General features: G+C 44.0%; 1 protein-coding gene across 12 annotated transcripts in view; it reads left to right on the top strand.

Annotated features, from left to right (window-relative positions):
- TACC1 (transforming acidic coiled-coil containing protein 1) overlaps positions 1-22,228 on the top strand; it is a 106,826-nt gene that overhangs the window by 40,797 nt on the left and 43,801 nt on the right. The window lies entirely within an intron of this gene.

Genomic DNA, 22,228 nt, shown 5'->3' with positions numbered 1-22,228 from the left:
TAGAGCCCTGATCTCACCGAGCTAACATTATGGAAGGGGATGAGCTAGTAAGGGCTAAGCGCTTGTTTGTCAGATTGTGTTAAGGTGAAGCAGGGCTGGGAGGAGTAGGGAATATGGGGTGGGGCAGGAGATGCTGAGGGCAGTTAGGGGAACATCACAGATAAGGTGATTTAAATGGAGGCCTGAAGGAAGATTGAGGAAGCAAGACCTGTAGATTCCAGGATAAAGGATCCTTTCTGCAGAGAATGGCACCCGCAAGGGTCTGACATGAGCAGCATGTGGTGGCTGAGGCCTTGTGTTGAGAACCAGCAGGGAGGCCAGTGCAGTGGCTGGTGTGCCACGCCTGCTAGCAGGCAGTGACGGTCATGGTGGTGGTGGTGGTGGTGGTGGTGGTGGTAGTGGTGGTGGTGGCGGGGCGGGGGGGGGGGGGGGACGGGGGGGGCGGGGAGGACGGTAGGAGCTGAAGTCACAAAGGTGAGTGGAGATCCAGATCACATTGTCACGAAAATTAGGTTTTCTTTCTGAGTAACACTGAAAGCCATTGGAAGGTGTATTGACTTACTAGGGCTGCCATAACAAAGTTCCTCAACCTGAGAGGCTTACAACAACAGAAATTTATTCTCATGATTCTGGAGAACTGAAATCAGAACTAGAAGCAAGGTATTGGCAGGACCATCTTCCCTCCGAAGGCTCCTGGGAGAATCCTTCTTGCCCCTTCTAGCTTCTGGGAGTTGTTGACAGTCTCCGGCCTGTGGTGACTTACCTGCGATTTCAGCCTTGGCCCATGACAGTCTTCTCTGACTGTGTGTCAGTGTCTTCCTGTGACCTTTTTTGGGGGACTTCAATCATTACATTTAGGGCCCACTCTAATCCAGAATGACCTCATCTTAACTTGATTACATCTTTGAAGGTATTTCCAAATAAGGTCATGTTTATAGGTACCAGGAGTTAGAACTTTAACGTATTTTCTTAAGGGACGCAATTCAACCCGAAACAGAGGGCTGTGAGCAGAGAGATGATGTAAATGGCTGCTGTAGGGAGAAGAGACTCGGGATAGATGTGTTTTTCTTGTGATTTCTCTATTCCAGTGTCTGATGCTGTTACCAGCTTTAAGTTATCCAGTTTCCTCCATTGTTATTGTATTTTATTGCTTAGCAACTTTTTTTTTAAAAAGATTATTTATTTGAAAGGCAGAATTACAGAAAGGCAAAGGCAGAGAGAAAAGTTTATAGAGCTGGTTCATAGAGCTGGGCCAATCCGAAGCCAGGAGCCAGGAGCTTCTTCTGGGTCCCAGACGTGGATGCAGGGGCCCAAGGACTTGGGCCATAGCAAAGAGCTGGATTGGAAGCAGAGCAGCCAGGACTGGAACCAGCGCCTTTATGGGATACTGGCACTACAGGCAGCCGCTTTACCTCCTAGTAACTTCTCCAGTCCCTAGTAACTTCTTCAGTGGTTGCCAAGAAAGTCAAACCACTGTGGTAGTAGACTGTAGTGGAGCTGGTATTAGTGGTAAAATGACATCAGCTTTTGGACATTTTTTGCTTTAGATTGAGAGCTCCATGAGTGCATGCCCTACTGAGAATTCAGCAGAACCCTCAACCTGGAGGTGCATTTTGCCATTGCTGCAGGGAGAGACCACATGGGAAGAGACGTTTATATTTTGGAGATCTTGTGCCTGTCATTTAGCTGCATAGCACTCTCAGTGACAGAGATGCCACTTGCTCCTCATAGCTTTCCTTTTCTTCTCTCAAGGTTGGCACATCAGAAAGGAGATTGAAAGGCCTGAAAGAACTATTTTGTGGTCCTCCCAACCAAATTTCGTTATTATTATGTTTTAAAGGTATATATATATATGTATATATATATATATATATATGTATTTTTGAAATGCAGAGAGAGGGAGAGACAGATTGATCTTCCATCTGCTGGTTCATTTCCCAAATTCCCTACCCAGACTGAAGCCAGGAATCAGGAATTCCATCCGGGTCTCCCACGTGGGGCCTAAGCACTTGAGCCATTATCCATTTCCTCCTAAGATGCATTTACAAGAAGCTAGATCTGAAACTGTGTAGCCAGCACTCAGATACTGGTGCGTGTCAACCCACTGTGCCACAGTTCCCACTTTTTCCATCATATTTAAATAAAGTTCATCAGACATGTTAAGTAACTGTTTGAAAGCCTCTTTGACTTGCCCTCGACTTGGTCAGCCCTTCTTCATCATTTTGTCAGCTGTTTGATTCATCTGACCGGATTCTTTACCAATTGTGAATAGAGGCCTGGATGTCCTAGGCCCCCGAAGCCACAGAGACCCAATTGTTTTGTCCATCTTGTGCCAGTGGCTCTCACAATTTCCTTTTCATTCTCTCTAGGAGGAAAACTTTGGAACATTTTCCTTTTAGAGAGTCATGGGCTCAGGAAAACCCTTCGGGGATAGTTCATGATTGCAGACTGTAACGGGTGGGAGTGGGAGATGTAGAGGGAATGGCATACAGCCTAGGAAATGACCTTCTGTATCGTGAGATTTCTCAGTCTAGCTTCTTTAAACAGTGGGATAATTGCATACCAGCTTGGTAGTGTCCTGCCTTCCAGGACTCCTACCCCAACATCTGGAGCTAGTCCAGAGTCTTGTTAATCACCTTGTCATGGACTTGGCAAATGTGAAAATGCAGCCAAGCACAGGTCTGACCAAGTCTGGTGGGCAAAAATGCTTTACTAAGAGTCATCTCATGTCAAAATTTAATTTCAGGGGCTGGATGGTTCCTTTTCTCCTAAAATTGTTTGTTATTTGGTTATGTGGTTCTGAGACATGGTTGGACAGCAATTATAGATTATTTAAGATTGTATCTTCTGTAGGAATGATTTAATGATTTACAAGTTGTGAAGAAGTTGGAGTTATGTGTAAGGATTCTGTTTCCTGGTATATACTAGTGTCCCTCAAATGTGTGGGCTGTGTGCCATCCACTGAACCTGTGGCTCCCATGTTGATTTCCAACTAATTCGTTGAACTCAAAGAAGCATCTAAGTCTACTTTGAAATGACTTTTCTTTTTACTGGGTCTCTTTTAGACACTTACAATGTCTGAACTCTATAACGACTCTTCCAGCGACATAGTTGTATGCCATGGATTTTTATAAAACATTTGTTTATTGAGAGACAGAGAAAGAATGGTTCACTCTCCAAATGCTGGCAAAAGCTGAGGCTAGGTCAGAGCAGAAGCCATGAGCTAGGAACTCCATCCATGTTTACCACATGAGTGGCAGGAACCCAAGTAATTAAGCCGTCACTGCTGCCTCCCAGAGTCTGCATTAGCGGGAAGCTGGAATCAGGAACTGGAGCAAAGCAGGCACTCCTGTGTGGGACCCAGGAGGGGGTATAACGGCCAGGCTTAATACCCTTGTGCCAGAAACTTAACAGTGGAGAAGGTTGTGGACTTTATGTATTTATTTTTTAATACCTCAGATATAAACCAGTTTCAGCCCACCTGGTAATATAAAACTCTAGCCAAAGAGATTTCTTGAAAATGTCAGACTAGTGACTTTTTTTTTTAAAGATTTATTTCTTTATTTGAAAGTCGGAGTTGCAGAGAGAGGAGAGGCAATGAGAGAGAGGTCTTCCATCCAATGGTTCACTCCCCAATTGGCTGCAACGGCCAGAGCTGCACTGATCCAAAGCCAGGAGCCAGGAGCCCCTTCCTGGTCTCCCATGTGGGTACAGGGACCCAAGGACTTGGGGCATCTTCCACTGCTTTCCTAGGCCATAGCAGAGAGCTAGATCGGAAATGGAGCAGCCAGAACTTGAACCGGTGCCCACATGGAATGCTGGCACCACAAGAGGCGGCTTTACCTGCTACGTCACAGCGCCAGCTATGTGTGCTAATGTGTGGGCTAGAAGTTCTTATTTGCTGTCTGCTGGAATCCACACCCCCCCACCCCGCCCCATGTCATTTTAGCCTACAAAAACTGCACTGGAGCCCTTTGCCACTTGAGCTCCATCTCCTCACTCCTCCATACACGCACCTTTGTTTACCTTTTTTTGAGAAAGAGAATCTTAATGCAGAAGCTCTGTAGTTAAATTTATGCAATTTGATATGTTAATTGGATGACTAGGTATTTCAAAGACATATTGTAATCTGGGAATAGAAGGAAAGAGATAAATGGGATCAATCTATACATATTTACTGTTGGAAGCCCTGCAGGGAATACTGTTGTTTGTTGACACAGTTTTGGTGGTCTAGATTAGGAGCAGCAAACCATGACTCCAGAGGTCAAACCTGGCCTGCCACCTGTTTTTTATGTGGCTCCCCAGCCATTATACTTTTGTTTCATTATTATTTTTTACAAATACTTGTTTTCTAAAAAATTATTAATTTTTTAAAGATTTATTTATTTGAAAGGTGGAGTTACAGAGCCAGAGAGAGAGAGAGAGAGAGAGACATCTTCCGTCTGCTGGTTTACCCCCCAAATGGCTGCAATGGCCAGAGCTGGGCCTATCTGAAGCCAGGAGCCAAGTGCTTCTTCTGAGTCTCCCACGCAGGTTCAGGGGCTCAAGCTGGATCAGAAGTGGAGCAGCTGGCTCTTGAACCGGCGCCCATATGGGATGCCGGCCCTGCAGGCAGAAGCTTCACCTGCTACATCACAGCGCCAGCCTCAAATTTATTTTATTTGAAAGGTTCCCCACATGTGTACAACTGCCAGGGCTGGGCCAGGCCAAAGCCAGGAGCTGGAACTCAATCTGGGTTTCCTGTGTTGGTGGCAGGGATGCAGCTTTAGGTGTTTGAGAATTTTTAATTTGTGCAGATCTCTTTAAAGTTTGAAATCGTATGTTTATTGGAATATTTTAGACTTGTCAAAAGACAAATTACAACAGATTTAGTTAACATCTAATTGACTTTTATTTGCAGTTTATGAATGAGGCTGCTCCATTCTACAAAATAAAATAAGGACTCCCACTGGAAGGGGTTCTGTAAGGTTGGCACAAGGAAACAGAGCAATAGGGGAAAAGCTGATTGGTTAACCTCCAGTTTCTTTTTTAGGGGGAGTGGGTATTTTAGCTCCGTGGATTAAGCCACAACTTGAGACTCCCACATCCCATATCAAAGTGCCAGTTCAAGTCCCAGATACTCCTTTCCAATCCAGCTCCCTGCTAATGTGCCCAAGAGGCAACAGATGATGGCCAAAGCTTTTGGGTTCTGGCCACCCATGTGGGAAACTCAGGAGTCCCTGACACCTCGTTTCAGCCTGTCCTACCACTGACTGTAGTGGGCATTTGGGGAATTAAGTGGTAGATGGAAGATACCTCTGATGTGTCTCTCTGTTGCTCTGCCTTTCAAACAGATGAAAACAAACAAACAAAAGAAGAAGGGACTTATACTGACTCTAGTAAACTGGAATCTCCTGGTTCAGAAAAAACTGGTCTGTTTAAAGATCTATATGCATTCTTAAAACCTCAAGTTGGTTTTGTGACATTTAGCACTTTTGACTCCATTTTAGTTTGGTCTAATCTGTTGGGCCCTATTGCCAGAGCTCAGATTAAAATAAATTCCTCCTATAAATTTTATTTAACAAAGCATATATGTAAGACCTAGAAGAGAGGTCTTGTTAGAATTTGAGCTTTAGATTTTTCCAGTAGTTACATTTACAGTAGTCTCCACCTTATCTAATGTTCGAGACCTCTGGTGAGTACCTGAAATCACAGATAGCATGAACCCTGTACACATGAAAGTATTTCAAGAAGTTTGTGGAAAAATGGAATTAAAGCTAAGGCTGTGGGGTTGTTTTTGTTTTTTCCCTATTTCTATTCATTTGACAAGCAGGCAGAGAGAGCTCCCATCCACTCACTTATTCCCCAAATGTCCACAATGACCAGGGCTGGGCCAGGCTGAAGCCAGGAGCCAGAAGACTCAATCTAGGTCTCCCATGTGGATGGCAGGGACCCAACTTTGGATCCCTTGCCTGCTGTCTTCCAGGGTGTGTAGGAAGCTGGAATCAGGAGCCAAAGCTGGGAATTGAACCCAAGTACTCTGATAAGAGATGCAGGCATCCTAATCAGTGGCTTAAACCACTAGGCTAAATGCCTGCTCCTCCACATACTTTTTCGAAGTACCTAGCACCATGTTTTCCCTTTGGATACACACTTATGTTAAAGTTTAATTTATAAATTAAGCACAGTAAGAGATTTACCTCAATAACTAATAGTAAAATAGAACAGTGATAACAATATACTGTAATAAAATTTCCTTCTTGGGCAGCATTATTAAGTGCAATAAGCGTTAACTTGAACAAGTGCTACAATACCATGACAGTAGTTGATCTGGTAACAGAGATGACTCCTAAGTGACCAGTTGGCAGGTAGCCTATACAGCCTTGATAGGCCGGACCAAGGGATGATTCAGGCCCAGAGCAGGAGAGAATAAGACAGTGCAGGACAGTACAAGATTTCATCCTGCTAGTCAGAATGATGCATAATTTAAGACTTATGAATTGTTTATTTCTGGAATTTTCCATTGGATATTTTTGTACTGTGGTTGACTGAGGATGGGGGGACTACTGTATAAGCAAATGTTGTGCAAATATTTTTCACAACGTATTAGAATATTGTATTCAGATTTACAAGTATGTCTGTCCAGAGGCTTAGGTATAACATCCTTTCCACACCCCCACTAAGGGATTGCTTTATTACAATTTCCTAGAAATAATAGCACTAATAAGGCCCCTTAACATTACCTTGCCTAAGTCCTATTGCTCCTTTGACAGCATCCCAGACTAATGTTTATATTTTATTTTCATTAAAATTATTTTTGCTGTGATTGACTTTCACAGTTTAATTTTTTTAGGTTATATGATTTTATTTTAAGATAATGCAAGGGCTGAGAACTTTAGCAGCATTATGCAATTCCATTTTTTCCACATAATATTTTTACCTCTCAAGTTGAAATTTTCAGTTGATCAATGGGATTGGAACCATGTTTTCTTTGTTGCTTTACTTAGGACAATATAACCAAGCCACAGAGGAAGCACCACCACTTCCATGTGGTGCTGCACCCAAGAGAATGTCTTCTTGGGAGGAGAAAGCTTAGTTTTTGCAACAGAGATTTGAGGAATAGCATTAATAAAATAAACTCCAAGGCAGGGGAGTAAAGTTGGCCTGCAGAAAGTGAAAATTTTAGTAAGTGTCAAGTAAGTATTTTCCATTTAGGTGAGTAATAACATCTCATTAAGAACTTAAGAAATATTAAAATAATTAAATTCGTTTCAGAGTCATAGTTCCCTGTTTTGGACTTACCTGAGCATCAGATAAAGCCTTGTAATTTGCTTTGGTAGCTTCTGGTGGCAGAGGCATTTTCCACATGGGTGTTTTGGGAGGCATCTGTCCTTCTAAAATCACATTGTCACCATTCAGGTTAGACCATCACCTAAAAAGTAGATGTGGTCTGAAGCCGTTTAAATGATGAAGTTCAAGAATAGTTGTAGTTTTCTTCTTGAGTGACCAGTAGTTCTGCTCCCAGGGAGCCTTGGGGTATAAACCAGTTTGTCACTATCTCCTCATCCCAGACTAGTAATAGGAGGTCATGGTTTATCCACTTCAAACAGCCATCTCACTGGGGATTTGATAACGGAGGGTTGCAAAATCACCTTGTGATGGTTAAAGTTGTCCCAGGAAGACTGCTGCTTATGAGCTCACTGTCTCACCCCTAATGTCTGCATGCATTTATGAGTTCACACAAGTATGATTAGAGCCCCAGGGTTTAAATTGATGATCTAAAGATAGTAATGATATGGAATATTTTATTAATTCATGAATGCAAGCTGTACTTGATGCCTATACCCTCCTGGCCAGCCAGCCAAGTACCCTCTTTCCTATGTTATTGCCAGAAATGAAGAAATGATTGATCTCCAGCTTTCTCATCCCAGACTCCCACCTAGTAGAATACCAGCTTTCTGTTTCAACTCTATTTATTTATTGCCTATACTAGAAGCTGCGTATTTGATTTTTATAACCATGATGCTGCCAGATGTGTGATTTCCATTTCACAGATTGTGAATCTGAGGCCAGAGCGTTTACTACTAGGATGCAGTCTGGGTCTTGAATTCAGCTTTGAAGATTACAGATCAGAGCTCTTTGGAACGTATTATACAGTTTTTCTCTCCAAGGAATTTGTGAAATATCTCTTTGCTGTCTGAAAGGAAGACTTAACAGAGGAAATAAAGGTTCTGAAAACATTGCCAGAACAGGGTGTGTGGTAGGAACAGACATCCTCATCAGTATCCTGGGAAGTGATAGTAGTTACAGAAAATTAGCAGGAGATTCACATTTCATGTGTGTTAACTTGGAATATAAAGTGCATGAAGTATAAAAACATACCTTAGGAATTCTGAGCATCAGAAGTTTGGAAGTTTGGATGGAGTACAGTTTAGTTATGGGGTACTCACCAGAAGCAAAAATCATCACTGGGAAAACCATGCAGTAGGATTAAAAACCTTTCGCCTCCTTAATGCTTAGCTTCAGCTCATCAATGAGAAATTTAAAAAATTAGTAACAGCTTTTGCGTTCCTTCTCTACCTAAGTTATATATAGATGAGAAGAGTCAAGTATATGATAATACATGTAGCCTGTTTGGGACTTTGCACCTGTTTTAGGGTAGAAAGATGGGTTTTTAAGAAGCTTCTGTTGGTGATCTATTGCTACATAACAAATTAGTCCACAACTTGGCTTTAAAATAATAAATATTTATCTCACAGTTTTTGTAAGTGGAGAATTCAGCAGCAGGTTAGCTGGGAGGTCTGGCTCGGGTCACTTGTGAGAATACTAAAAGTTTGGTGTTGGTTGGGCTGCAGTCATTTGAAGACTTGACTGAGGCCTGAGGATCTTGTCCTATGCTGGCTCACCAACTGCCTGGTCAGTTAGTGCTGGCTATTGGTGGGAGGCTTAGTTCCTCCCCATGTGGACCACTCGTCAGCATTACTGGAGAGTCCTCCCTGCACAGTGGCTAGCTGTTCATAGAGCAAGACAGAAGCTGTGATATCTTATAATGTAGCCTCAGAAGTCACACTGTTATTTCCGGTCTCCCTTTGGTTAAAATGGGTCAGCTCAAAGGCATGAATTCCAGGAAGTGAGACTCACTGGGGCCTCTCCAGTACTTTTCTACTTTTAAAAAACTTGTACCAAACCATGTAATTTCATAGTCAGTAAAGCTTTTCCCATTGCTTTCCTCCTTTGAGGTCTCTCTACTGCCTCCCCTCCCCTTCCTTAGAGTGCAGGAGCAAAAGTGGCAGCAGTGACAGGGTCCTCAGGCAGGGTCTGTGTCCTGCTGTCCTGGTGGCACATGCCCCTGGCACACTGGCTGCCATTGCTCTGTCCGGAAGCTCCTTTCTAGCTGAAATTCCTCCCTCTTTATCTAGCATCAGCTTCCCAGCTCTGTGTGGGTGGTTGCTACTTTGTGAGAGAGGCAGTTGGTATTTTGAATCCTCCAGTAATTATTTCTGAAGAGATTGCACATTCTGGTTTGGCAGCAACAGATTGAAGTTACACAATTTCAGATCTCTGCAAAGGAGCCCCATCTGCCAGCACGTGCTCTTTCTCCCCTTGCGCTTCCTGCTGGAAGAGTTCAGGATCCAGGGAGAAGTCCTGTTGGGGGAGGGGTCTTTTCTGACATCTGTCTGTGGGAGGGGTTTCTACTTTGTTGTGAATGACACCTAACAATTCCAAATGGCTATGGCATCTCTGAACACTCAGGACGGGAGAAGAGGGAATGTGTTCATTGTTGGACTTGTTGGACTTGGCTTCCTGGTGGGCAGACACTTCCGGATTAGTGGGCCCCACCCTTCTATTTTTTAATCTTGGGCTTCAAAAGATAGAGTTTGAGTCTCTTTTAAAATGAAATAGCATGAAGCAGGCTTTTGGAAATTTGAAATGCTTTCTTCATCCTTAGTACAAGCTTTTTCAGTTTATCAAGTGGATTTCCAGATTATTCTTTACCGGTAGAATCTTAGGTTTTACAAAGTGAGCCTCTGTGAGTAGTTAGATGCTTATCTCAGAGAACAGCAGGCAGCTGGTGCCCTGTCTCTTAACAGAAAGCAGCTAAACCTGCCTCCCTTAGCTCCTGGTTATGTTTCTGTGGGGTGCCTTTTTGGATGCTAGGAAGGAAGAGTTTGAACAGTTAGTCTGTTGTCTTGGTTCCATTGGTGTGTGTTGTGTGGGGTATTTGTGTTTTCTGCTTTGGGTATTGAGACATCCTAAAATTATGTTGTTTCTAAGAGGATAAACAAGTATCCAGAATTTGGGAAGTATTTTTTAACTTCATGTCTGAGTGTCCAGTCCATGTGATTTGCCCCAGAGTTGAAATGCATGTTCTCTGTCACTTAGTAAAGGGAAAGTAGACACAGTGTGCTGCCCTCTGATTTGCCTCACCCACTTGGAACTCCTTCCCCTTGCTCCCGTACTTCTGGGTGGCCTGGATCCTATTGGTTGTCAGGGGAACAAACATGAGGTATGCAGCCCACACCCTGAGGTTCTACCCTGCATTCCTGGAAAAGGCCTTCTTATATGGTGGATTCATTACTGGACCATACCCTGTATCTACTTCCCCATTTTAAGGTTGATGTCCTTGACTGAATGGCTGAGAACATGTAGGAATAAAATACATTTTAACATTGGAACCAGAGGGATGGAAACTCAGACATGAAACATTGAAAAAAACTTCTCAAATTTTGGACACTGGCCCATATGCTAACATAGATCTTATTAATAGTCTCCTCAGGTTGGACCACTTGAGCAGAAATGGGTGGTACTAATACCACAATCACACGTGTTTCCCAGCGGAACCCTTGATTCAACACAGAGGAGGAGGAGCTGGGAGGGTAAGAGAGGGGCAGAGTGGGGCCTTCAAAGGGAAAGGGTCAGATCAGGAATAAATGTTAATCCATTATACAGCTGTTGGTACAGAGCTGACCGTCTTCATCACTTACTACTTACTTAACGCTTTTTTTGATGTTAAAAAAAATGTGGTAGGAAGGGATTCCTGTGTGAATCAGACGTTTGCTCCACAGTGGACAATGATTGAGCCTCATCCTGTTTGGACACTGGGTTTCTGCTTCTAGAATATACAAAAGGAGTTAGGCATTGAGTCTGGAGGGAGACAAACAGGTTCTGTTTCCCAGACCTCTTGCCCTCCTCAGCATCCTAAGAAGCTTTAGCAGCAACAGGCAGGGAGGACTTGGAATAAGTTAAATGTTAAAGATTAGTCCCCCGCCTCATCCCACCCCAAAATAAAGCTTAGCAGTTGTCGTATCTCTGGGTTGTTTCCTATGCTTGGCTAAAGCTGGTGAAGAGAGGAATGACGTCATTTTCTTCACCTTTCTGTAAATAGGATTTATCTAGCACTTTGTGGGCTTCCTTAAGAGAGATTTAAAACCCAAAACCAATGTGATAAGGCCAGCACCTCTCCACCTGTGTGCCTCTACAGGTGACACATATGAGACTATTTAAAGCACACTCTGAAATGTATGTCTGTGTAAAGTAGCCAGAAATTTTATTAGGAATCACGGGACACTGCTCCTGCTCCTTGCCCCAGGGTCTGGGCATCAGTGTTCTTTTTTCTAAGTTTTACTGAGATATAGTTCCCATGCCATGCAAGTCACCGATTTTGAAGGCATACAAGTCAATGGCTTTTTGTATAACAACAAAGTTGTGTAGTAATCTAATTTTAGACCATTTTGTCACCCCCAAAGAAACCTCCACCTGTGAACAGTCACGTCTTATTCCCCTCCCATCTCACCCAAAGTCCTAGGCAACTGATATTTACTTTGTCTTGAAATAGCTTTGCTTATCCTGGATAATTCACATTAATAGGTGATCTTTTTTGACTGGATCTGTTCCTTACCATAATGTTATCAAGGTTCAGCTACATTACAGGGTTGATTGTTTTCCTATTCATTTGCCTTATTATTTTAAAAAATTTATTTATTTGAAAGGCAGAGTGACACACAGATCTTTCATCCACTGACACTCCCCAAATACCTACAATAGCTGGGGCTGGGCTAGGCCAAAGTTGGGAGCCAGGAACGCCATCCAGGTCTCGCATGTGCATGGCAGGGACCCAAATACTTGAGCTGCTGTCTGTAGTCACCCTGGTGCATTAGTAGGAAGCTGGTTCAGCAGGGAGCTGGATTGGAAATGGAGCAGCTCGGCCACAAAATAGCATCCATGTGGGATGCTGGCATTTTAGGTGATAGCTTTACCCACTAAGTCACAATGCCGACCCCTGACTCCACTGTGATTTTAGCTTCCTGCTAATGCTCACCCTTGGAGGCAGCAGGTGATGACCCAAGTAGTTGGATCCCTGCCACCCATGTCAGAGACCTGGGTTGAGTTCCATGCTCTTGACTTTGGCGTGGCCTACCCCTGGAAGTTGTGGGCATTCAGGGAGTGAACCAGCAGATGGGAGATACTCATTCTCTCTCTCTCTCTCTCTTCTCTCTCTCCCTCTTTCTCATTCTTTCTTTTGTCTCTTTACCTTTCAAGTAAATAAAAATAAATAAAATTTAAAAAGGAGTAGGCCACTATTAACCACACTGCAATTTATGAAATTTAACATTTATACCATGTTCTTGCTTTGTGACCTGGCATTTCAGGGGAGAGTGTTACTCTTGTTACCAAAGGAATATGAACTAAGATTGGGTTAGAAGAGCTAATAAAGTGATTTTTTAGCTTATCTTTGTTGTGTAAAGGGTGGTAGAACATGGATTCTGTAGTATCAGGGTCAAAGTGTATCAGTGCTCAATTAGGAAGTCATCTTTAGGCTCTAACTTATTCAGCTCTTAGCACTAAGAGCAGCTGTTTCCTTTTCAGAGGAAATGCTGAGCTTGGTCCACTCACTGACTCTCCAGCTTCTGTAGCTGTATTCATTCATCCCTCCTCTTCTCAGCTTGAAGTCAGTCTAAAGGTCCTTTTAAAATACAGTCTAGCTGGCATTTGCAAATAATTATTTTATGGAATGCTTCTACAGATTTCTGTGGGGTTTTTTATTTGCTACATATGAAGGCAAATTTAAAAAGTAACTCATTTGGAAAGGGAAGTTGGTGACACAAGAAACTGACTCTTTTAACATCAGAGGTGTAGCAGTGGCAATGTTCTGTGTAATGTTTTGTGAGCTGTGATGTGGTGATCATAATGAGAATTAGTGCTTACTCCCTCAGGACCCAGCATTTGACTGTTCTTTGAAGGGACTTTTGTGTGTCTGACTGGATTTCAACTTGCACACACTTATTTTTATGATTCCTTTGTGCCTCTGCCTAGCACAGTGTGTGCTGCACAGGATAAGGAACTGTGGTTGGTTGGGTGATAGAAATGTTCTGTGATTTGATTTTAGGGCTTCAGGTTCTGACAAAGAAGCTACTGGTTTAATTGTTGAGTGCTCACATTGAACATCTGTTTTGGATCTTTACATAGAATTTCTTAGTACTATGGCTTGTAGTCAGTTACTTACTGTTATACATACACTTGCAAAATTTCAGGGCTGGGCCCTCCAGGTTTGAGGCATGTCTGCATATCTGTCACGTGGCCCTCAATAACAGAGACCTGTGCTTAGGGCCTGAGTTCAGAAATGCTGGCCAGGATCTTGGTAACAACTGAGGGACCTATACTATAGTTTAGAGGTCTGCTCAGTATGAGACATATTATAGTCTGAGGAGTTGTTGGAAGCTGTGTAATCACCTCTCCCAATGAGACAGGTAGAGCAGTAAAGGGAACAGTTTCCTCTATTAGAGTTATCTGGCCTATGTTGGTTATACAGATTCCTTATCTTCTGAGCACCCTGAAGCAAGGAAACTGGGGATTTGTTCCTAGAGGCTGCCCCTCTTTCATCCTGACTCTCAGATGCCTGCCCCTTGATGGATGTGACAATGCTGAGACCCCGTCATACCACCAAGATTGAATGTCAACCTTGGAGCCCTTCTTCCTTGGCTTATAATCCCACTTTTATTTTTTTTTCAGTTTCATCCAATGAATGAAGATAAATTAAATTAATGAAGGTAGCTCTGGAATGAATTAGAGAGGCTCTATATCATGGTTGATTCATGACCTATCTTTGCTCAGACTAGTCCGTGTGTGTGTGTGTGTGTGTGTGTGTCTGTGGAAGTGTAAGTTCTACTCTTTTGTCTTGTTAGAGGAGAGGTGGAGCTCATTGGTGTTACCAGTCAAGTGTTGAAATGGAGACAAAGGAAAAATGGGTAGAAAGGGATTTGGTTTTGACTAATGAGATTTTCATGCTAAATAAGAAGGGTTCTAGACTTCAGGATGAGAATTGGCTCAATATGAATCACTTGTTTACATATCTGTAGTGGTCCCTGTTTGTTTTATTTTGATCTCTGAACTGAAATCGATTAGCAATGAAGAAGTTAGGTAGTTGGCTGTGGGGGAAACTTTGTTCTTTCTTTGGAGGACCTATGGGTTTCACTGCTGGAAATTTTGTGGTGCCTAGTTGTATAGGAATTTGCTTAGTTTCCCTTCCAGCCTTGAGTCATCATGAAACAAAATGCTTTCTTCATTACGTGGGGACAGAATGTTTATTCCTGCTCATACATAGACTACATTTCTCTGCTTAATCTGTGGCCACTCTATAACTTGTAGGGTATATGGTGTCTTTTCTACACTAGTTCTCTGATTCTGCAGCAACACCTGCGTATTCAGCAAATCATTCCAATTCTGATCCGAACTACCTGGGGTTAACGTCAGGCTCCAGAGATTTAAGGGTTCAGTCCTACAAGACTGGCCTCAGTTCAGATGCTGGCGGCAAGTCCTGGGTCCCCAGGCTACCTATTCTTGTGTCTGACTTGTCTGTGAACCTGGAGCTTTCTGTAACCACCCCCTCGGGTTTGATGATTCACAAGAACAACTCATGGACCTCAGGATAACGTTTTGCTTAACATTTACTGGTTTATTATAAAGGATAAAACACAAGACGGCCAAATGGAAGAGATGCGTAGGGCAAGACAATTTCCATGCCCTCTCAGCACCTCGGTGTCTTCACCAGCCTGGGAACTCTCTCAATTCTGTTAAGAGTTTCTTTAAACCACTAATTTATTTGAGATAGAGAAAGAGAGAGAGCTCTCATATGCTAGTTCACAGTGGCCAGGCTGGGCCAGGCCAAAACCAAAAGCCAGGAACTGAATCCTGTGGTTCATGTAGATGGCAAGGATCCAAGTACTGGAGGCATCACCTGCTGCATCCCAGAATGAGGATCAGAAAGAAGTGGGAATAGGGAGTAGAGCCAGGACTGCAACCCAGGAACTTGGTTATGAGACGGAGTCATCTTAACCAGCGGCTTAACTGTTAGGGCAAATGCCCAGAGAGTTTTTGTAACTGAGTCTCCAGCCCATTCCCCCACACCCCCAGAGGATGAGGGTGGGGCGAGCTGAAAGTTCCCTCCTTCTGACTGTTTGATCTTTCCAGTGGGCAACCCTTATCCTGATGTTACTTGGGTCTGAGGTATTTGTGAGGTTTAAGGTTAAGAAGAGAGCCAGTGTGTATGTTTTTGAGATGCAAGAGGCTTGTTCCAGTTTTGGCAACTTTCTCTGTTGTTATATCAGATATTTAGAAACCCAGAAAAGGCCATCCATAGCTGAAGGAGAGGAGGTGATGGACAGATCTTAAATAAGAACATAGAAAAAGTGTATATATTTTTGAAGACTTATTTGAAAGAGTTTCAGAGAACCAGAGAGAGAGAGGTCTTCCATCTGCTGGTTCACTCCTCAAATGGCTGCAACAGCTGAAACTGAGCTGATCTGAAGCTAGGAGCCAGGAGCCTTTTCTGGGTCTCCCATGCAGGTGCAGGGGCCCAAGGGGCCATACACGATGCTGGCACTGCAGGTAGTGGCTTTACTCGCTGTGCTACAGTGCCAGCTCCACATAATATTTTGCCATAAAGTTAAAACCAGGGGCCAGTGTTGTAGCACAGCAAGTTAAGCCACCACCTGGGATGCTGGTATCCCATGTCGGAGTACCGATTTGAGTCCTGGCTGCCCAGTTTCCAACCCAGCTCTCTGCTAATGTGTGTGGGAAAACAGAAGATGCCTTAAGTACTTGGACCCCTGCCACCCACTTGGGAGACCCAGATAGGGTCTGGGTCCTGACTTTGACCTGGCCCACTGCTGGCCATTGCAGTCACATGGGGGCGGGGGGTGAACCAGCAGATGGGAGATTTATTTCTTTCTCTGTCTCTGTTACTGTGCCTTTCAAATAAAGCTTTTTTTTTTTTTTTTGAAAGTTAAAATCTTGGAGGGAAAAGTCAAGCATATTTGAAAATAATGTGAATTCTGCAGTGTTAGATTCAGACCAATGATCCCTGACTTAGAACAAGTTGACTTAAGATTGTTCAACTTAAGATGACCTTAGGAAAGTACAGTAGAAATCATACCTCCAATTTTGAGTTTTGATCTTTTCCATGTGTGTTAAGATGCTTTCATGTGACGCTGGGCAGCTTCTAGTGAGGTCTGTGATTGCAGGGAAGACAACTGACTGTACTCTGTAGTGCAGTGGCATGCAGCAAGCTGATTCCTGGAAGTAGTTTATTTGCAGTGTGCAGAGCATGGAATGGGTAGTTATCACTCAGACTCCCCGAGGGACTAAAAGGTGGTGCATTTCATAGATTAAAGCCGAGGGGGAGCACTGTGTCATCAGCTAATGTGTGGGTCTCTGGTTGGTTCACAGCACTTATGTCCCTCCTTGGATTGGTCAGCTATAGGAGATCTGCATGTTCTTTTCAAGATGCTATGATGACCCCGTAGACTTTGGCCTGCCTGGGGTCTCTGGCTAGGTTGGTTGTTTGATCAGGGTTTGAAGTCCCTGTGAAGCATCTCTAAAAGTCTAGTGTTTAGATATGAGCTATAAAATGATCATTGGATTCTGTATCTTGTGGTCTGGGGTCTTGCAAGGCTGGCCTGACCTTTATGCCACTCCCTTAGTGCATTTATCTTTAGTAGGACATTGGCTTGTAATCACCACAGTGAAGACAGGGACTGCAAATCAAGGGAGAGAGATTGGGGGGATGGGGCTCACAATTGCACTGAGTGTATCTTGATACAACCCCAATTGTAAGTCAAGGAGTATTGATGCTTTTTAAACTGATTGCTATATTAGCTCCCCTTAAATGATACTATACATGTAAGCAGTTAATTAGTGGAATACATTTATCAGAATTTCAAAAATATAGTTTGTGATAATGACATTTTTTCTAAGGCATTCAAGGTTTTTCATAAAGTTGTATTTTAACCCAGTATATATGTGTGTGTGTGTGTGTGTATTAGATTTATTTATTTATTTGAAAGGCAGAGTTACATAGAGACAGAAGCAGAGAGAGAGAGAGAGAGAAGTCTTTTATCCTCTGGTTCACTCCCCATATGGCCACAACAGCTGGAGCTGAGCTGATCCAAAGCCAGGAGCCAGGAGCTTCTTCCGGGTCTCCCATGTGGATGCAGGGGCCCAAGGACTTGGGCCACCTTCTGCTTTCCCAGGTCATAGCAGAGGGCTGGGTCGGAATTGGAGCATCCAGGGCTTGTACTGGCACCCATAGGGGATGCCAGCATGGCAGGCAGCGGCTTTACCCGCTATGCCACAGTGCTGGCCCCCTAACCCAGTATATTTTCAACTTTCAGAGTGCAGACTAGAATGTCAAAACTGTTTACCTCAATCCTTAAAATATTGCATTCCATGCCTTTTCCTTTAAAAGTATGAAGGGGAAGATGTCTTCTTATGTAAGAATAATCTGTGTTGAGTAAGCATCATAGGCATCTACTGTTTGAGAGAACCGTGGGTGATTCACAGAACCTTTTAGCTTTAGGGAAGGCTGATTGTTGAAAGGAAGAGTTTCATTAGGAGCAGTAAATGTGGCAGAAGTGGAACTGCTGGACTATTTTTGGATTTCCTCTGTGTTTGCTTTGAATTCATCTACTGATCAAATCTCTACCGTCTATGCTCACCCAGCCGCCAGGCAGTGCTGTGCTTGTCACAGTCAAATTCATCAAACACATTCTAAGGAGAGAGCTTTTTGGCACTCAGGAAGGAGGGTTTTAGGGAACACAGGCTTTTTGTGAACACAGAAAGGCACATAAAGGTAGGTTAGTTACATAACAGTGCTTTCAGATGAAAAGCCAGCACTGACAGCTGTGGCCAGAACACTTAATTGGGAACTGGAACTGACCAAGACTTTGGCTGTTTTACTTACTAGAAGTTACTTGTGTTGTGATATCTGATGTTTAGGTTCTGTTTCAGGGGATCAGTACGTCTATGGGGCCAACTGATACTGGGACACTTGCTGATTGATGGTGTATTGTTTGAGTTCTGTGTTTCATTTGGTTGTTTTGTTTATCTTGTTTTATATCCTCATAGCTCCCTGGACTGGTATAAGTGAACGAGCAGTCCTCTTCCACCCATCTCTCTGCCCTGATGGAAGATTCTAGATAAAGGGGGAAAGGCCAGGCCAGCTCTCTGCTATGGCCCGGGAAGGCAGAGGAGGATGGCCCAGGTCCTTGGGCCCTGCACCCGCATGAGAGACCAGGAGAAGCACCTGGCTCCTGGCTTCGGATCAGCAAGATGTGCAGGCCGCAGCGGCCATTGGAGGGTGAACCAACGGCAAAAAGGAAGACCTTTCTCTCTTTCTCTCTCTCTCTCACTATCTACTCTGCCTGTCAAAAAATAAATAAATAAATAAATAAAGGGGAAAAGGGTCTGCAGTGATGAGGTGTAGGACTGGCTAAGTTGTTTGCCAGGCAAGTGTCTGGCTGAGCTCCTTCAGCCATCTGCTCCAGCAGGGGCCTGAAGCCAGATGAGTGGTGTGTTTCCCTTTCCCGTTTCAGGCTGGCAGGGTAGCACACATTATGATATTGCAGTTGAGGCTCCTGTGACACCCACTAAGCCCCTGATTAAATCTCCTGATTCCCAGCCACTTGACTGGAGGTGGACACAGCAAACCTTACGAGGAACATGTGGTGGTAAAGCTATTTTCCACAAAGCGCTGATCTGTTTCCATAGCTGAGCCTGCCCCTCCTAGGTGTAGGGTGAGGAAGGAGTATGGGAGCTTGGGATGGCAGTTGAGGGGGTGACACAGCTGTCGACCCTTTGGTGGGCTATAGGTGTGCAAGGACAGTTGCTGGTGTGGAGCTGGGCTTAACAGTTCTGTCTTACACCGTGGGGTGTATCCCTTTTCCATTCTTCCTCCTGCCCCAGCTTGGAGGCTGCCTGCCTTGCTCTGCCCTTGTCTCTTGAGGCACACACTCCCACCCCCACCCCCCCTTTTTTTCCCCAAGAAACCATTTATTTGATGAAGACAGACTTTATGCATTTCATAAGTACAACTTTAGGAATAGTGATTCTTCCCACCATACCTGCTCTACCACCCACACTCCCACCCTTCTTCCTCTTCCCATTCCTATTATTTATTAAGATCTATTTTCTTTTTTCTTTTTCTTTTTTTGACAGGCAGAGTTAGACAGTGAGAGAGAGAGAGAGAGAGAAAGGTCTTGCTTCCGTTGGTTCACCCCTCAAATGGCCACTATGGCTGGCGCGCTACGCTGATCCGAAGCCAGGAGCCAGGTGCTTCCTCCTGGTCTCCCATGCAGGTACAGGGCCCAAGCACTTGGGCCATCCTCCACTGCCTTCCTGGGCCACAGCAGAGAGCTGGACTGGAAGAGGAGCAACCGGGACAGAATCCGGCACCCCAACCGGGACTAGAACCTGGGGTGCCAGCGCCACAGGTGGAGGATTAGCCAAGTGAGCTGCGGTGCCAACCAAGATCTGTTTTCAATTAACTATACACAGAAGAACAACTCTATTCTAAGAGTTAAGCAATTTGCATAAAAAACAGTTGAGATAAGGGCTGTTCAAAGTCATTGTATCTTGAAGTTAATTTGACTTTTTTTGGAGAAACTTAATTAACTTTAAAGAAGCACCCAAGAATAATACATCTTAAACACTTAGACACAATTATAATTTTTGAGATACAAGAATATCTTCCATTTAATACATTAAAAGAAATTAAGTCCTTGAGAACAAGTTTTATCATTAATTAAGGAAGCACCTAAGAAAACAAGCAATGGGGTTGGACACCTAGGCATAACTAAAACTTATGGGACATAATAATATCCTCCACTTAATACACTAAAACAAATCAATCTTTGAGAACAAGTTTTACTGTTAACTCTCATAATACAACTCTTTGAGGACAGAGTCCTGCATGGGAAGTTGGTGCACAGTGACTCCTGTTGTTAACAATTAACACTCCTATATATGATGTCAGTGATCACCCGATACTCTACATGAGCTACGAAGGCTGTAGAAGCCTTTTGAATCCACAAACTCCATGAGTATTTAGCCAAGGTCATCAGCAAAATAGAAGTTCCCTCCTCCCTTCAGAGAAAAGTACCTCCTTCTTTGATGACCATTTCTTTCCACTGGGGGTTTGCCCACAGAAGTCCTTCATGTATGACATTTTTTGCCACAGTGTCTTGGCTTCCCATGCCTAAAATGCTCCCCTGGCCTTTTCAGCCAGATCAGAATGCCTTAAGGGCTGATTCTGAGGTCAGAGTGCTACTTAAAGTGATTGTCATTCTGTGAGTCTGCTGTATGGGCTGCTTCCCATGTTGGAGCATTCACTCCTTTTTAATTCTATCTATTGTTATTACCAAGCACTTAATCCTATTTATATGATCACTTTAACACTTAATCCTATCTATGTGATCATTTTAACACTTGATCCTATCCATGTGATCACTTTAACACTTAAAATTCTATTTTCCCACCCAGCTTAAGTGGATTTAGGGTCCCATGGTAAGTTTTTAAACTGTACTCTTAAATCTGTAGGAATATACATATATAGCTTTACAGTTACAGACTTCATAATTACAACTTTAGGAACATGGTGATTCTTCCCACTGTGCCCATCCTCCCACCCCTCTTCTTCCTCCCTCTTATTCCCACTCTTATTTTTTTACTAAGGTCTATTTTAATTTTTTAAATCATTTATTTATTTATTTACTTGACAGGTAGAGTTATAGACAGTGAGAAAGAGAGAGAGAAAGGTCTTCCCTCCCTTGGTTCACTCCCCAAATGGCCGCTACAGCCAGCGCTGTGCCGATCTGAAGCCAGGAGCCAGGTACTTCTTCCTGGTCTCCCATGTGGGTGCAGGGGCCCAAGCACTTGGGCCATCCTCCACTGCCCTCTCGTGCCACAGCAGAGAGCTGGACTGGAAGAAGAGCTACTGGGACTAGAACCCAGTGCCCATATGGGATGCTGGCGCCACAGGCAGAGGATTAGCCAAGTGAGCCATGGCGACGGCCCCATGATTTTTTAAATTAATTAATTAATTTGAAAGTCAGAGTTACACAGAGAGAAGGAGAGGCAGAGAGAGAGAGAGAGATCTTCCATCCGCTGGCCCACTCCCCAACTGACCGCAATGGCTGGAGCTGCGTGGATCCAAAGCCAGGAGCCAAGAGCTTCCTCTGGGTCTCCCACGCAGGCGTAGGGGCCCAAGGACTTGGGCCATCATTCCACTGCCTTCCCAGGCCACAGCAGAGAGCTGGACCGGTAGTGGAGCAGCTGGGACCCAAACTGGAGCCCACACGGGATGCTGGCGCTGCAGGTGGCAGCCCCACTTGCTACGCCACAGTGCTGGCCCCACTAAGGTCTATTTTCAATTAACTTTAATCACATATGATTAACTCTAAGTAAAGAGTTCAACAAATAGTATAAAAAAAAAAAACTGTTCTTCAACAGTCACGACAAGGGCTGTTCGAAGTCATTGCTTCTCTAAATGTCAATTTCACTTCTACAGATTGCCTTTTAGGTGCTCTGTACACACCCCGTTCAAGAGTGTCAGCTCCCAGCATGGTCAGGGGAGAGGAGGAGAATCTGGGGGGAGGATTTGGGTAGATGTGGAGGACGGTGGAGACTAGGGCAGGAACAGAAAGTGAGGAGAGAGGTGATTGAAAGGGGAGTCGTGAACTGCTTCCTCTGGGCAGTGTGGGAATGATGCTGATGGCACCAGAACCCCAGGAACTGGATGAGTCTGGGAATGGTAGGAGGCTGGAAAGGACTGCTGGGTCCCAGACTGCTCCTCTCTTCTCCAGTGCCCCTGCCCCCTGCAGGTTTTCTCAAGCCTGTGAAGGAGAACTGGGCAGTGTTAAAGAGCCAGTGACAGGGACAGGGGAACTGGAGAGAAATTATGTAACTTAAAAAAAAA

This window comes from Lepus europaeus, chromosome 16 (assembly GCF_033115175.1).
Source record: "Lepus europaeus isolate LE1 chromosome 16, mLepTim1.pri, whole genome shotgun sequence".
Lineage (NCBI taxonomy): Eukaryota > Metazoa > Chordata > Mammalia > Lagomorpha > Leporidae > Lepus > Lepus europaeus.
Note: the sequence above shows the minus strand (reverse complement) of the source record. Positions and strands in the feature narration are given on the sequence as shown.